Source organism: Peromyscus californicus, unplaced genomic scaffold, assembly GCF_007827085.1.
Source record: "Peromyscus californicus insignis strain IS unplaced genomic scaffold, ASM782708v3 Scaffold_2__1_contigs__length_46816999, whole genome shotgun sequence".
Lineage (NCBI taxonomy): Eukaryota > Metazoa > Chordata > Mammalia > Rodentia > Cricetidae > Peromyscus > Peromyscus californicus.
The window spans coordinates 24658668-24675037 of NW_026294540.1; the positions used below are offsets into that span (position 1 = coordinate 24658668).

At 52.1% G+C, this 16370-nt stretch overlaps 1 protein-coding gene across 3 annotated transcripts in view; it reads right to left on the reverse strand.

The window, feature by feature from the left end:
- Gtf2ird1 (GTF2I repeat domain containing 1) overlaps positions 1-16370 on the reverse strand; it is a 97413-nt gene that overhangs the window by 69812 nt on the left and 11231 nt on the right. Inside the window, exon 1 of one of the 3 annotated variants that reach the window (XM_052753927.1) lies at positions 5452-6145. The exons of the other annotated variants lie outside the window; for them this stretch is intronic. The gene's annotated coding sequence lies outside the window, so the exon portion shown is untranslated. Of the gene's footprint in view, positions 1-5451; positions 6146-16370 lie in introns of those variants that run through there. 3 annotated transcript variants of the gene reach the window in all.

The window sequence follows — 16370 nt, forward strand, 5'->3', positions numbered from 1 at the left end:
GTCAGGGCATGGTGAGTAGTGTTTGCCTATGCACAACACCCCGAGTTCCATCCTCAGCAGCACCCCATAAACCAGATGTGGCGGCACGTGCCTAAAATTCTAGCCGTCCACGGGTGGAGGCAGGAGGATTAAGAAGTTCATGGTACGCCGGGCGGTGGTGGCGCATGCCTTTAATCCCAGCACTTGGGAGGCAGAGCCAGGTGGATCTCTGTGAGTTCGAGGCCAGCCTGGGCTACCAAGTGAGTCCCAGGAAAGGTGCAAAGCTACACAGAGAAACCCTGTCTCGAAAAACCAAAAAAAAAAAAAAAAAAAAAAAAAAAAAAAGAAGTTCATGGTTATCCTCAGCTACATAGCAAGTTTCTGGATCAGCCTGGGCTCATACCAAGGCTCATGCCTCAAATCGTTCCGTTTCAAACATTAGGAAGATTGCAGAGATGTGGCTTGGTGGTAGAACATTTGTCTAGCATTCACGAGCTCCTGAATTTGAGTTGCTGTGCGTCGCACGCAGCACCACAAGTCTGTGCCCTGGTTCATTTCGCAGTGGACAGGTAGTCCCATTTCTGGTTGGTAGCCAGAGCGCTTGAACCCTGTTTTGCGAGCTGCCCATGACAATTTAAGACCTGAGAAGGAGGGCAGGTCTTCCGGTGTACTGGTTTCTACAGTATGCACAAAGCACAGATCCCTATCTGTGGACCTCCACCAACATGCTCAGATGCCAAACAAAGACAAAGGGCCGGTGGGCATTTTCTTGGGTCCACACCAGGCTTACAACCCTTCCTGATTGCTATTCTGACCCACCCCTTGAAATCCCGGCCCTTGGGGCCAGCCCTGCATCCTGACGTAAATGCCTCATTTTAAGGAAAAACTCCTCCCTTTCCTCCTCCTCCTCTTCCTTCTCTGTCTCTGTCTCTTTCTCTGTCTCTCTCCCTCTCGCTCTCTCTCCATTCCCACAGGTGTACACACCTCCGCTTGCTCTCCCTTCTCTTTCTTCCTGTCTCCCTCTTTCCTATCTTTCTCTTCATCTCTCTATGATAATAAACTCCCCATGTGGATGCAGCGCCTGGTTGTGAGTGACTTTCCACATGTCCCTGCTGCATCTGCCCAGCATGTCTTCCTTCACGAGTGGGAAACCCTGACCTCGCTAGCTGGGGGTTCCCCATTAGCAAATTCATAACACTACGTTATAGTAAGCTAATAACAGTCACAAAGAGACCTACACACTTCTATCCACTGCAGCCCTGTTCACACGAGCCTAAAGGGAGGTGGGGCGGGGGGACAAGTCAGATAACCAGGATGGATAGTTTCGCATGCATGGCTCAATGGTCAAAAGCACTTGTTGCTCTTGCAAAGACCTGGGTTCGGTTCCCGGCACCCCCATGGTGGTTCGTAACCATCCGTAACTCCAGTTCCAAGGGGTCTGATACCTTCTTTTGCCCACTGAAGGCACCAGGCACACACATGGTGTGTATACATCCATGTAGGCAAAACACACATAAATTGAAATGAATACTTTTTTTTAAAGGAGTTACATGGACAATGTCTCAAGGCAGGATGCCTAACACTGGTTATCCTAACACTCAAGAAACAGAGGCAGAAGGACTGCAGCAAGCTCCAGGCCAGCTTGGGCAGCAAATCCCACTGTAGCCTAATATATACTAAGAATTACTGCCTAGCTTGGGCTACATAGCCATTACCCCCAACACACACACACACACACACACACACACACAGACCTGTTACTGTTTGAATCTGAGGCAACCTCCAAAAGACCCAATGGTGGTGATTAGACCATGGTGGCTCAGATATCTTATTACTTTTCCGGCTTTGATAAAATACCAGATAATGTGAGTGAGGTGGCCCACGCCTTTAATCCCAGCACTGGGAGGCAAGGGCAGGTGGGTCTCTGACTTCAAGGCTAGCCTGGTCTAGAATGGAAGTTCAAGGGCAGCCAGGGCTACATAGTGAGAGCATGCTTCAAAAATTAATTAAAGCCGGCAGTGGTGACGCACGCCTTTAATCCCAGAACTTCGGGGAGGCAGAGCCAGGTGGATCACTGTGAGTTCGAGGCCAGCCTGGTCTACAGAGGGAGATCCAGGACAGGCACCAAAACTACACAGAGAAACCCTGTCTCAAAAAAAAAAAAAAAAACCAACCAAACAAACAAAAATAATTAAAATACCATAGAAGAAGCAACTGAAGGAAGAGGTAATTTGGACACAGAGTTTGAAGGAATACAGTCCATCATGGCACCAGGAGCGTGAGGCAGCTGGTCACACGGCATCCACAGCTGGACAGGTGGATGCTGGTGCTCGGCACCATTTCTTTTTCTTCAAAGCCAACACACCCAGCTTGTTTTGGTTTGTTTTGAGATTTTTTTTTTTAATTGCATTTATTTTGTATGTGCACACAAACATACCCACGGCGCACCTGTAGGGGTCCAGGGCACAACGTGCAGGTCACTCATGCTCTCCTTCCACGAGGTGGATTCTAGGGATCCAACTCAGGCTGTCTGTCAGGTTCGGCAGCAAGCGCCTTTACCCACGGAGCCATCTTGCCGGTCCTTGTCTGGCTTATCATTTAAGGTATTTTTTGAGGGGATGGGGGGATGGGTTAGCCGGCAAAGCGTTTGTATACAGGCTGGAGCTCATCCTACAGCACTCCTGCCTGTAAAAAAGGCTGGGGTTGGTGGTTGCCAATCTCAGCACTGCGGAGGCTCTGAGATAGGTCGATCCCAGCCAGTCTAGACTAACTGGTGAGTCCCAGGTCCTAGGAATAGACTCTGTCTCTAAAAACAATGAGGTGAGGGGGGCTGGAGAGGTGGCTTGGCAGCTAAGACACTTGTTCTTACAGTGGACCCAGATTCGGGTCCCAGAAGCTTTGTTGGGTGACTCGAAGCCACCTGTACCTCCAGGGCCATGGCATCTGACACCCTCTTCTGGACTCCATGGACACCTGCATGTGCACGTACACAAAGATTTCTTTGAAGATAGGGTCTCCCATCCAAGTATTAACCGGGTCTAACCCTGCTTAGCTTCAGGCATGTCCAGTACAGTATGGCCAGGGACGAGGTAAGATCTCACTAAGTCTCCTAGAATGCCCCTGAACTCCCTCCCATTCCACCAGCCTCGGCTTCCCAAGGGAGAGGGATCAGAGGTGTGCACCACCACGTCTGGCTTTAGCATTTCAGTTCTACAAGATAAAGACAGTCACCTAACCACAGCTGAGGAACACAATGTAGATATGAGCTCGAACATTTACGGTGCACTTTTATCTGCAAATACCTCTTAAATACATCCCACTGCCAACATCTGGGTCTGCAGAGACCTACTCACTGTCTCCCCAACCGAGTCCAGGATTTCTGGCTCCTGAGGTTCCGAGTTCACACAAACCACGCTGAGAGAATTACTGGAGATGCCAGCAGCATTCCCGTAGTCCAAGGAACCCCTGATGTTCTGGGGAAGTAGCCTGTGTTGGATCACCCCACTGACATCCACTTCTATTTCTGAGGGACTCGTTTACCAGGGGCCTTCTAAACAGGATCTCTCAGGTGGCACATACATTTATCATCCCTGGAGCTGGAGGATGGAGAAGGATCATAAGTTCCAGACCGGCCTAAACTACACAGTGAGAAAGACCATTCCTTGTAAAACCAACCAACCAGGGCTCGTGAGATGGTTCAGTGGATGAAGGTACATGCTACCAAGCCTAACGATTTGTATTTGATCTCTGGGACCCAGATGGTAGGAGAGAATTGCCTCTCCCAAGTAGTACTCTGGCTTCTATGTGCATGCATGGCACACACATACACACACACACACACACACACACACCAAAATTAAAATATAAAAAATTAAAATAAGCACAAGGAGAGCCTGGCCCCATTTATATGTAGCCTAGCTCAGGAAAAACATGGCCAAGGTCACAATAGCTCACATTTCCTCTCATTAGTGAGCCAAGTCGGTAAAGAAGACACAAAAAGAATATTTCAACCGATTTAGAAAAACACCTCTTATTCAAGTGTGCTGCTGCAAGCTGGTAACACAGGTACTTCAGGAGACAGAGCGAGGATGATCGGGAGTTCAAGGTCATCCTCCATGACACAGCGAATTCTAGGGCAGTGTGGACTACAGTCTTCCCCATTTCAAAACTGAAGGAGGAGAAGGCGGGGGAGAAGGAGGAAAAAGAGGAGGAGGAGAGAACCACCTCTGGGGCCAGTGACATGGCTGTGAGAAATGGCATGTGCCATGAAGCCTGATGCCCCGAGTTCAACTCCTGATGAGACTCACACGTAGGAGAGAATGGATTCCTGGAGGCTGTCTTCTGACCTCTGTCACACACACACACGCACACACACTCTCTCTTTCAAATAAAACAAACAAATAATAAAATAATTTAAGAAAGAAAGAAAACCATCTCCCAGTACCGCTAAGTATGTTCGCACAGGGTCCTTCTGCTCAGGGCCAGATGGACCCCTTATCCAACCACTTCCATGAAGGTCCAGCAGGGACAGACTATGTCCCAAGTCCTCTGCATCCTTACCCAGAGTCACACCAGGACTCTACAGTCTCTCCCATAAGCATAACTCTTTTTTTGTTGTTGTTGTTTTTCAAGACAGGGTTTCTTTGCGTAATTTTTGGTTCCTGTCCTGGATCTCGCTCTGTAGACCAGGCTGGCCTCGAACTCACAAAGATCCACCTGCCTCTGCCTCCCGAGTGCTGGGATTAAAGGCGTGCGCCACCACCGCCCGGCCTTTTTTTTTTTTTTTTAAGGTACTATAGTATAACTCTTATGCCACTTGCAATGCAAATTCTGGAATTTCTTTTTTCTTTTTTTCCTCTGATACTAGAGAAAGAATCCAGGACCGGTTCTTAACGGGCCAGTGTGCACTACTGAGCTACATCCTGAGTCCCTCACTTGGGGAGTCTAGGCGTGCACCCTACCACTGCACTACACCTATAACATGGCTGTTTTTGAGACAATATCTGCCAGTGTAACCCAGGCTAGTCTCCGCCTTATGGCAATTTCTGCTTCAGGCTATGGCTGTTTTTTAATTTTGCTTTTACATTTATCAATCTATTGGGGGAGGGGGGGTGCCACATCAAGTACATGGAGGTCACAGGACAACTTTCAGGGGCTGATCTCTCCTTCCACCATGTGGGTCGAACTCAGTTCATCAGGCTTAGTGGCATACACCATTATTAGACTGAGCCATCTAATCAACCCCACGGCCTACAGATTCTTGAGACAGGGTCTCACTATGCAGCCCAGACTTAGCCTTGAATTTACAATCCCCCTGCCTCAGCATCCCAAGGGCTGGGATCCCAGGTTTGCCCCACCGCGCGCGCGCGCGCGCACACACACACACACACACACACACACACACACACACACACACACACACAGCGACATCCTTTGGTATTCAAGCAGGCGAGGTCTTTTAGAGAAACAAACCTTCGAGATTGTGATTTGGGCACTCCTCCTCGTCTGTTCCCTGGAGCCCTGTCTACTGGAAAACACATCAGATAGGCAGCCCTACCTCCGCCTCACGCAACACCAGGGCTGGATGTCGAAATGATGAAGAAAGAGTCCAGGTGCGAAAGTTCACGCTATCCAGAGTTCAAAGCCAGGTCACAGCCTGGCTTCCGGAGTCAGACAGCCAGGGAGGGAGACGGCGAGATGTCTCAGCCGACCAAGTGCTTGCCGTACGCGGATCTGCGTTTCGTCTCCAGCACCCACGCGAACACGAGCGAGGTGTGGTGGTGCCTCCGCGTTGAGGAGGCAGAGCTAGGAGGATTCCTGGGGTTCGCCGCACGGACGGCCAGCCTAGCCTAACTGATGAGTCCCCGGCCAGTGAGAACGGGAGCCCCGGGCTAGTGTCTCAGAGAACGAGGAGATGGGGACAAGTTCTCGCCCCACAAGCCCGACACCGAATCCTGGGAGGACGTGAAAAAGCCGCACGCAGTAGCACGTGCCTGCCTGTAATCCCAGTACGCAGGTGGAGAGACGGGACAGACGGGCAGAAGAGACAAGAGAATCCTTGGAAACTACAGGGCAGCTAGCCTGGAGAACACAGCAGTAAATTAACAAAGAGACCCTGCTTCAAAACAAAGCGGAACGGAGGACCAATCCACGAGACTGTCCTCTGACCTTCACACTGGTGCCAAGGCGCGCACAGGCACACACACACACACACACACACACACACACACACACACACACACACACACCAAGGTGGCCTGTGGCCGAGGATGACACCGTAGTTTCCCTCCACCCACACATGCACACACACAAACATGTGCGCATCGGGTATTTTACAAGTTAAATGTTTAGGGAGATGGCTCAGTGGTCATAGCGCTTGCTCTACCAGCAAGAAGACCAGAGATGGGAATCCCTAAAACCCATGTAGATGCCGAAGGGCATGGTGGCCCACCTGTAATTGCAGCCAGAGAAGGAAGAGAGACAAGGGATCCACCCTTGTTATATAAAGACGAAGCCATGTCAGCGAGCTCTGGGTTTGACTGACAGACTCTGCCTCAACGTACAAGGTGGAAGAGAAATGAAAGGTTTCCAGCATCGACTTGGGTCTCCACCCACGTGCACACCCACACGTGTGAACAAACCTATAACACACATAACCACATGACACACATGAAAAGAAGGAACCGTCAAACAGTGGTGTCTAAAGGGTAGAGGGCTGGAGACAGCAGGCAACCAGGGAGTTGGTAAAACAGGTCTGCTTTGTAAAAAAAAAAAAATATTGCTATTGCTGGGTGGTGGTGGTGGTGGCGGCGGCCAGCCTGGTACAGGACAGTCAGGACTACACAGAGAAACCCTGTCTCAAAACAAAAACAAACAAACAAAACAACAACAACAACACAAAACACACTATATGGTTACGGTCATCACTTGTAATAAATAAATGTTTTTCCTTTTCCTTTTCCTTTAATTTTAGACTGGATCTTGTTAAGCCACCCGGGCAAACCTTGAACTTGTGAAGTACCTGCTTGGTAGCAGGCACATGCCACCATGGCTTGCCCAGGTTTTTCTCCCCCACCCCCACCCCTGTGAGACAGAATCCCATGTAGCTGGGGCTAGCCTCAAACTCAGTATGTAGCTAAGGATGGCCTTGAACTCTCATCCTTCAGAGCCAAAGCACTAGGATTGCTTGTCACCACACAGTTTACGTGGTGCTGGGAATGGAACCCAAGGCGGGGCTTTGTGAGGGTGAGCGTTTGACCAATGGAGCTCCACCCTCGCCACCCCTCGCCACCCCACCCCACCCCACCCCACCCCCGGTCTCCTATAGCGGGGATGGTCTCTAACTTGATGAGGATGACCTGATCCTCCCGTTGTAAATGACCAAAGCCTGATGACAATCCCCAGGACCGACATGGGAGAAGGAAGAGGACCTCACTCCTGAAAGCTGCCCTTTGACCTCCACATATATACATAGACACAAAAATAGATAAAAGCAGTTTTTAAAATGTAAATATTTAAAAATTAAAAACAACAACAACAACAAAGGAAACCCAAACATCCAGCAGAGCTGTCTCAGGGCAGGAAAGGGGGCCCCAGGCAAGGCCAAGGCCAGGAAGCAGGCACCAGGTTTCCGGTCCAGGACTCATGCCACTTTCTAGTAATACTAGGGCAGTGGAGCTGGGGGACAAGGACATGTTTAGAAGTCCCTCCTCCTCAGAAGCCCAGAATCCTGAGGAGTGTGCTACACAGTCCTCTAGTGCAAGGGGTCAGGGTCTCAGGGCAGGGACCTGAGTCCCCTTCTGTGTACTGAGGCTTAGCTTCCCCAGAGGAAACCTGTCATGTCGCTCCAAGCCCCCGGGAGGGGCCCTGGTGACAATGGGGTGTGGAGCGGGTGCCGCTGCCCTGAGTCTGCCCCCAGGAGGGTAGGCCAGGCCCGGGTAGACAGTTTCTTTGGAGGGTCAGGTTTCCGCCGGTTATTTAAAGCCTGGCTCCTGGCAGGCGACACTGGCAGCCGCCTGCGTGACCAGGATGAGAAATCACAGCGCTATCTGGGACCTGAGTGCCTATGGCAACTGGCAGCGTGGCCTTGGAGACTAATCTCCAGGCAGCAGGGGCCTCTCCTGGGGCGGGTTACAGTTCCCCACAGGGCAGCCTCCGGCTGGGGGATGGGACAAGCCCCTAGCCTGGCAGAGGGGACATCTGCCCAGGTGCCCAGATACAGGACTTCTGTCACAGCCACAGTCTCTTCGAACTCCCACCAAAGTGCACACAGAGACACAGACACAGACACAGACACACACACACACACACACACACACACACACACACACACACACAGATGGGACTGGTCACACACACAGGGACATGACACACACACCACCCCGGTATACTTAGCTTCAAGTTGGGAAGGGATATTTGATGACAAGAAAATAGACCACTGGAATTACAACCAGTTTTGTTTTGTTTTGTTTGTTTGTGTGTAATTGTTTGTTTGGGTTTTTTTTTTTTTTTTTTTTAGGCAGGGACTCAATCAGCCCAGGCTGACCTCTAATTCTAGAGGTAGCTGAAGATGACCCTGAATCCTGGCCCTCCCACTTCAACCCCACAAATGCAAGAGTACAGTCATGTGTCGCCACACTAACTTATGGAGTGCAAAAGATGGGACCGGGGGCAAGCACTCTACCAAACTGAACCCCAGCTGTAACATCTCACGTCGTTCCGGGCTGGCCACAAAGTTGCTATGTAGCTGAGGATGACTTTGAACTCTTGATTTTCCTGCCTCAGTTTCCCCAATCCTGGGATTACCGGAGTGCACCAGCAACATTTGTCCCTTATATCGGAGGCAGAGATACGGAGTAGGAATATAATAGCTCAGCTGGCAGACTACTTCCCAGCATCCACAAAGCCCTGGACTCCATCACCAGCAATAATACACAAACCGGGCCTGCCTGAAGCCAGCCTGAGCTACGTAAGACCTTACCTCGAAAATAAAACAAAAATCAAAACAAACAGGTACCCTCAAAAGGTAAAACTAGGGACAAACAAGCAGCACAAAATGACGGGAGGCAACAGGTGGGGGTGGGGGTGGGGGGAGTGGCTCCCCAAAGGAGGTGATGCCAGAGCTGACCTCAGCAATGCAGTCATCAAGGGGGACGCCTGCCCCACCCCAGCCCAAAGTACCCACCTCCCGGGCCACAGAGCCGAGCAGACTTTGAAGGCTTGCCAAATGACTGGATGCCCAGGAAACCCAGCCGCCAGCCTGGGCCGCCCACGTGTCGCGGTCAGGGCTGAGCAGGACAGTGGCCTTGGCTGGAGGCTGGGCAAGTGGGTGAGGTGGGGATCAGGGTTGCAGGGCTGAGGAGAGGAGAGCAGGAAGTGGTGGGGGAAGGCACCACGACGGGCCTTAAGGCCCTGGGACCGGGGACGTTCAAGGCAACAGGAGTCACACACATAGAAGGGCTCAAAGCAGGTGCGGTGCCCGAAGGGTGAGGGTTATGGCAGATGTAAAGCTGCCCCCACCCCCACCCCCACCGGGTAGGGGGAGTCAAGGCTGGAGTTTGAGAAATGGGGATTATGCCCAGCCTACAGCAGACAGGAAAATATCAAAGCAGTGATTTGGGGACACAGAGTCCTGAGGAGGAGCCATCGAGACTAATCCCCGACGTCCAACTCAGATGTTCACATGGATGCCGATACCCTGGGAAAGGAAGAAAAAAAGGAGCTGAGCCTCTCTGGGTGAAGGCTGCCCAAGGCCCATGTAGGTTAAGGGGCTGTGGGGCTGGGTCCCTGGACTGGAGAGACAAGACCTGAGAGACAGGTGGGGTACAGTGAAGACGACCTCAGGACCCGAGAGACAGGTGGGGTACAGTGAAGACGACCTCAGGACCCGAGAGACAGACAGGTGGGGTACAGTGAAGACCTCAGGACCCGAGAGACAGGTGGGGTACAGTGAAGACCTCAGGACCCGAGAGACAGACAGGTGGGGTACAGTGAAGACCTCAGGTAGATGACCAGAGGAGGAAGAGCAAGCCACAGAGACAAAGGAGAGAGACGAACGGACAGGGAAGGTGGAATTAGGGAGGTTGAAGAAGACTGGTCATTGGACACCCTAGGGGGAGGGCAGGTCAAAAGTCAGGAAGGACACCAAGCGGGGTGAGGGGTGGTGGCGGCGGGGTGGTGGTGGCGGGGGGTTGAGAAGCTGATGGAGTGGAAAGTGGAGGCTGGGGAAGTCTGGTAAGAAAGGGACACAGAGAGCTGGGAAGACGGCTCAGCTGCTCTTCCAGAGGACATGGGTTCAATTCCCAGCACCATCCACATGGCAGCTCACAACTGTCTGTAATTCAAGTTCCAGTGGATCTGACTCCCTCATAACAGACATACATGCAGGTCAAACACCAATGCATATAAAAAAAATTTTTTAATTAAAAAAAAAAAAAAATAAAGTCGGGCGGTGGTGGCGCACGCCTTTAATCCCAGCACTCGGGAGGCAGAGCCAGGCGGATCTCTGTGAGTTCGAGGCCAGCCTGGGCTACCAAGTGAGTTTCAGGAAAGGTGCAAAGCTACACAGAGAAACCCTGTCTCGAAAAAACCAAAAAAATAAAAAATAAAAAAAAAATAAAGGGCTGGGCAGTGGTGGCACATGCCTTTAATCCCAGCACTCAGGAGGCAGAGGGAGGTAGATCTCTGTAAATTTGAGGCCAGCCTGGACTACAGAGTGAGTTCCAGGAAAAAAAGAAAAGAAAGAGACACAGAATGGGCTCCAATTAGCTTCCTTCTTTAGGAAGGAAAGCAGATTGAATGAACACACGCACTACTCCAGGATCATGCTTCCCAACCCCTCATACACACGGAGTTGAAGATCCACACACAGTGGGACACCCAGACTCCACACCCTTTCCACGGGCCCAGACACTGGTTAGGAACTCAGATGACCGTCTCAAAGGACAATAAAGGATCCCCGCCCTATGGCCAGTTTCTGGTATGTTCCATCTGGTAGGAAGCCAGTGTGGGGGTCAGACCCAAAAGCTTGATATAGTGGGAGGTGGTGGCCCCACCCACCTCCCTTTGGGTCCTGTCCACCGCTGACAGAGGAGGCCAACGACAGTGTCTGGTATACAACAGGTGCTCTATAAGCAGTCACACACTCAGGAGCAACCACAAAACACTGGGAGAAAAGCACTGTTGGCCAATGCCTGTGTTATGTGCACACCCAAGGTACGCATCATCAAACTAAGACGCACGTTGAGGGCACTACGTCAGTTAACTTCGTTTGCTTGTTTGAGACAGGGCTTTAAGGAGCCCAGGTTGGCCCCCTAACTTTTTGTTTGTTTGTTTGTTTTTTGTTTTTCGAGACAGGGTTTCTCTGTGTTGTTTTGGTGCCTGTTCTGTAGACCAGGCTGGCCTCGAACTCACAGAGATCCGCCTGGCTCCGCCTCCTGGGTGCTGGGATTAAAAGCGTGCAACACCGCTGCCCGGCTAGCTCCCCCAACTTTTGATGCAGCTAAAGATGACCTTGAATTCCTGATCCTCCCGCCTCCCCCTTACCAGGGCTGGGATCACGGGTGTATGATACCACAGCTGGCTCATGTAGTGCTGGGAATGGAATCCAGGTTCCCTGCATGTAAGACAAGCACCCTATCAATGGACCTGCAGGCCCAGCTCTAGGCCAGATACTCTTTTTTTTTTTTTTTTTTTTTTTTGGTTTTTCGAGACAGGGTTTCTCTGTGTAGCTTTGCGCCTTTCCTGGGACTCACTTGGTAGCCCAGGCTGGCCTCGAACTCACAGAGATCCGCCTGGCTCTGCCTCCCGAGTGCTGGGATTAAAGGCGTGCGCCACCACCGCCCGGCCTAGGCCAGATACTCTTATGGGGTCATCATAACACAACTTAAATGGTTGGATCTGGGTGACTGAACAGTTGGCAGACTAGGAAACCGAGGGTGCCAACACTGGCACATAAAACCCTCCTGCAGACACCAGCAATTACCTAGCATCCCCCAGTGAGGGGCTAGGGGCATGGCTCAGCTATAGAGAACCTGTCTAAAATCCCACAATGAGGGGCTGGGGTGTGGCTCTGGGGAAGGCCACGTGGACAGCGGCTGACATCAGGCTAGGCAACCCTGAGCGCTGGTTACTGTGATTACCAAGGGAAGCCCCGCCCCCCATCGCTCTGACATCAACTCTCCCTGTCGCCTCTGCCCTCTGCTACACACAGGGGGACACGGAGTGGGACATGTAAGCCTATCTATCCTTCAGTTGGGAGCCCAGGGGCCCCTGGCTCCCAGCGGCAGACGCATGCTTCTCCACACCAGTATACCAATGCATTTATTCCAGGACAAGATGGATGTCAGGATGCCGTGCAGAGAAGAAGGCAGAGCTGGGGCAGTGCCAGCCCCAGAGGCGAGGCTGTGGTGGGAGGCCCCGGATGGTGTCTCTGGAGACCCCCACTGCCAGACGTAAACACGCCTTCTGAGAAGATAGAGGAGGTGAAGGAGCATCAGGTCCTTTCATGTCGGGAAATGAAGGCTGAATGGAAAACAGCCAAAGGCTCCGGGATGATCTAACCCTGGGCGCTGGCTGGGTGTGGGGTGGGGGATAGGGGGTGTGGGGGGGTGAGAACTCTCCCTTCTGAGCCGGCTGCCCCTCCCACTGCCGGCTGCCCTCTACCCTCTGAACCAATAGGGTGAGAGCAGAGCCCCAGGAAAGGCTGTTCTGGGCAAATCAGGACACTCCAACTTCACACGGGAATCTAGGCATCGTCTAGGCACCTACCCACCACGGCCTCAGTTTCCCTATCTGCAAACAGAACTTAAACTATGAGTTAGTTATCTGAGGGCTCTCGTGGCCTCCTCCTCCGCCGCAGCAGGACGGACGACAACCTCTTCTCCCTCAGTCTGTTCTCTTCCACGATCCAAATCCCCTTGACAACAATCTCTGTAGTCATTCGACACACACACACCCGCCCCCCCAACCCCGTGTCCTGCTGACCCCCGCCCCTGCCTCTACCCGATCGCTCTCCAGCTCCTATCCCATCTAATCTCCCTCTACCCCCTAGACCGAATCATGTGAAAAGGTTCTCTTTATGGATACCACAGCAGCCCTCCCTGACGCCGGTCTCGGGCCCACACCAGCCCACCTTCATCTACCTAATGCTGTGTAACTCTGATTAACTGGATAGAAATCCACGCCTTGTGAGCTGGCTACAATTCCTAGGTCAGAAGAGAAGAGATTAAGTTTTTATTTTCTGAAAACAGAGTCTTGTGTAGCCTAGACTGAGTTCAAACTCCCTTTGTAACGGAGGTTGACCTTGAACTTCTGATTTTTCTAGCCGCCTTTCCCCAAGCGCTGGGGTTATAGGCATGCACCACCATGCCCAGGTTATGCGATGCTGCGGAGAGAACCCAGGACCTCGTGCACGGTATACAAGCACTCTCCCAGTTGAACCACACCCCAGCCCCTCACTGGGGGATTCTAGGCAGGGGCTCTACCACTGAGCCACACCCCAGCCCCTCACTGGGGGATTCTAGGCAGGTGCTCTACCACTGAGCCACACCCCAGCCCCTCACTGGGGGATTCTAGGCAGGTGTTCTACCACTGAGCTACAACCCCAGCCCCTCACTGGGGGATTCTAGGCAGGTGCTCTACCGCTGAGCCACGCACACCCCTGCCCTCTGACTTGCTGCCCTGCTCACCTTTCATCCTCCTACCTATGCTCAGAAGTCTTCAGAGCTCCTGGGAACCTTAAGAGGATAGATGCAGCCAGCCCATCAACTGGAGACATAACACCTACACCAGAATAAACCCCAGGCAGCTGGGTGTGTGACTCATACCCATGATTCCTCCTTTGGGGGATCAAGGTAGGGGAGGATCCTGAGTTTAAGGTCAAACAGAATCAAACCCAGAGCTTGCATGTCCAAGACTGCGTGCATCCATCCCAGGATGGGGCAACATCTGAGAGACCCCCATCTGCCCCCATTATCAGAGTCTCCTGAGGTCCCTCCTGGAGGAAGCTTGTCTTGGTTGTTAGAACCCCAACTATCAAACTGTAAACACTGTGTTCTCTGGGGCTCACATGGACATAAGGAGACTTAAGAGTTCCTCCAGGGAAGACCAGGGGTTCTGAAGAGTGAAACCCAGTGTCTCTCCCCACCATGGACCACAACCAAGCTCTCCCAGGCATTACAGCTGCCTGTTTTCTTTTCCTCCAGTGGGTGTTTTAGATCATGCCCTGGCCAGTCTAGATCCTGCTTGCCAGGATTAGACCCACAGCCTTCCAGGAGATTCAAAACCATCAAGTAGTCGCCCAACCTCCTGCAGTAACTACAGGGGGCTCAGGGGCATGAAAAGGATCTCAAGTAGCCCAGGCTGGCTTTGAACTTGCTATACAACTGAGGCTGACCTTGAACTCCTGATTCTCCTGCTTCCACATCCTGATTGCTAGGGTTCCAGGTGTTCACCACCCATGTCTAGCTTTACTTCCTTTTTTTGTTTGTTTGTTTGTATTTTGTTTGAGATAGAGTCTCACTATGAAGCCCTGGCTGCCCTGAAGTTCTTTATGCAGACCAGGCTGGTCTGGAACTCTGAGCTCCACCTGCCTTTGCTTCCCAAGTACTAGGACTAAAAGTGCATGCCACCATACCCAGCTTACTTTATTTTTTGACCCAGGGTCTCACTGAGTTGTGCAGACTTGCCTTCAACTTGTGATCCAGGGCTGGCATCTACGTCCCTTTGCAAGTATGTCCTGGATCCTCCTAAGTATGAGGTACGGTGCTCAGGGATGTGACTGTAAACTAGACTAGTTGCGTCCAGACTGACTTTGCTGGAAACTGAAGACAGTCCTGAACACAACACAGAAGGGCAGGTCTCTCGTTTGTGGCTGGGCCTCAAGGCTCCAGCGGCAGGACTCAGAGGAGGGACTCATAACACAAGCTTGGAGAAGCGGAGAGGATCAAGGACACTCGCCACAAAAAAAGGTCTTCCAAGCTGAGACCTGCAAGCAGTTCCTGGGCCCAGGAAACAGACCAGTAATGTAAAAACATTCTTTATAGCCGGGCGTGGTGGCACACACCTTTAATCGTAGTACTCAGAAGGCAGAGGCAGGAGGTTCTCTGAGTTCAAGGCCAGCCTGGTCTACAGAGCAAGTTCCAGGACAGCCATGGCTACACAGAGAAAGCCTGTCTTGAAAAAACAAAAAGAAAAAAAGAAAGAAAAAGAAACAGAAATTCAAAGTCATCCTCACCTATGCATTGAGTTGAAGGCCATCAGGGGCTAACATAAGACCCTGTCTCAAAAAGAGAGGTGGGAGCCGGGCGGTGGTGGCGCACACCTTTAATCCCAGCACTCGGGAAGCAGAGGCAGGCGGATCTCTGTGAGTTCGAGGCCAGCCTGGTCTACAGAGCGAGATCCAGGAAAGGTGCAAAGCTACACAGAGAAACCCTGTTTCAAAAGAGAGAGAGAGAGAGAGAGAGAGAGAGGTGGGGTAGGCTCAGCAGGTAAAGGCGCTTGCTGCCAAGCCTGATGGCCCAAGTTCAATCCCTGGGATCCACATGGTAGGAGAGAAATGTCCCCCAAATCCACTCCACATGTGCACCATACATACACACAAGAAATATTTCCCCCTAAGGTTCTTCTTTATTCCCATAATGCTCAGAGAGACGAAGTCACGTGCCTGAGGCTACTTGGCAGGTCAGTGGTCAAGCTGGAACTGGAACCCACTCCTGCCTGGCTTCAAAGGCCCTGATGTTTGCACTGCACTCCACTGTGAGCTAGGGATGCCCTGAGGCGGTGCCATGGCCTCTCACTCAGGAAGACCAAAGAGCATTTCAGCTGGGAGATGCTGAGACCAGAGTCTCAGGCTGTGGCTGGCCCTGGGTGGGCGGGCAATGGATCTGGATCAAAGAGGAGGATGCGGTTTGCCCACCTGCCTGGGAGCAGGGCGGGCGTTTCTTTCGGGTGCTGTGTTGGCACCTGGAAGCCGGGGTGCATGAGGGAAGAGGGGAGTCACCTCCCTTGCAGGGCCTCACTCACCCCCAGCCTGGGCCTTGTTGCTAGAAGCAGTTATTCCTGAAAAACCAGCTCCTAGATAAACACAAGAGACCAACCTGGCCCAGTCACAAGAACCCCCCAGAAGCCGCCAGGACCACCCTGGAGATGGGTGGGCTGGCAGGGGTTCTGCTCTACTGATGGGCCACCTGGGAGTATCCCAGGTCCCAGCCGCACCAGCGACTGGGCCAGAGTTTCCTAGAGTCTCTCACTGAGTGCTGGCCCCAAGGGTCCAACCATTATGGACTTCAGAAGACATGGGAGGGATGGATGCAGGGAAGTCATGGGGTGGGGGTAGGGTGCTGAGGTTGGCAAAACTTGTCAGGGGAAGGCTAGGATAACCATACACACAC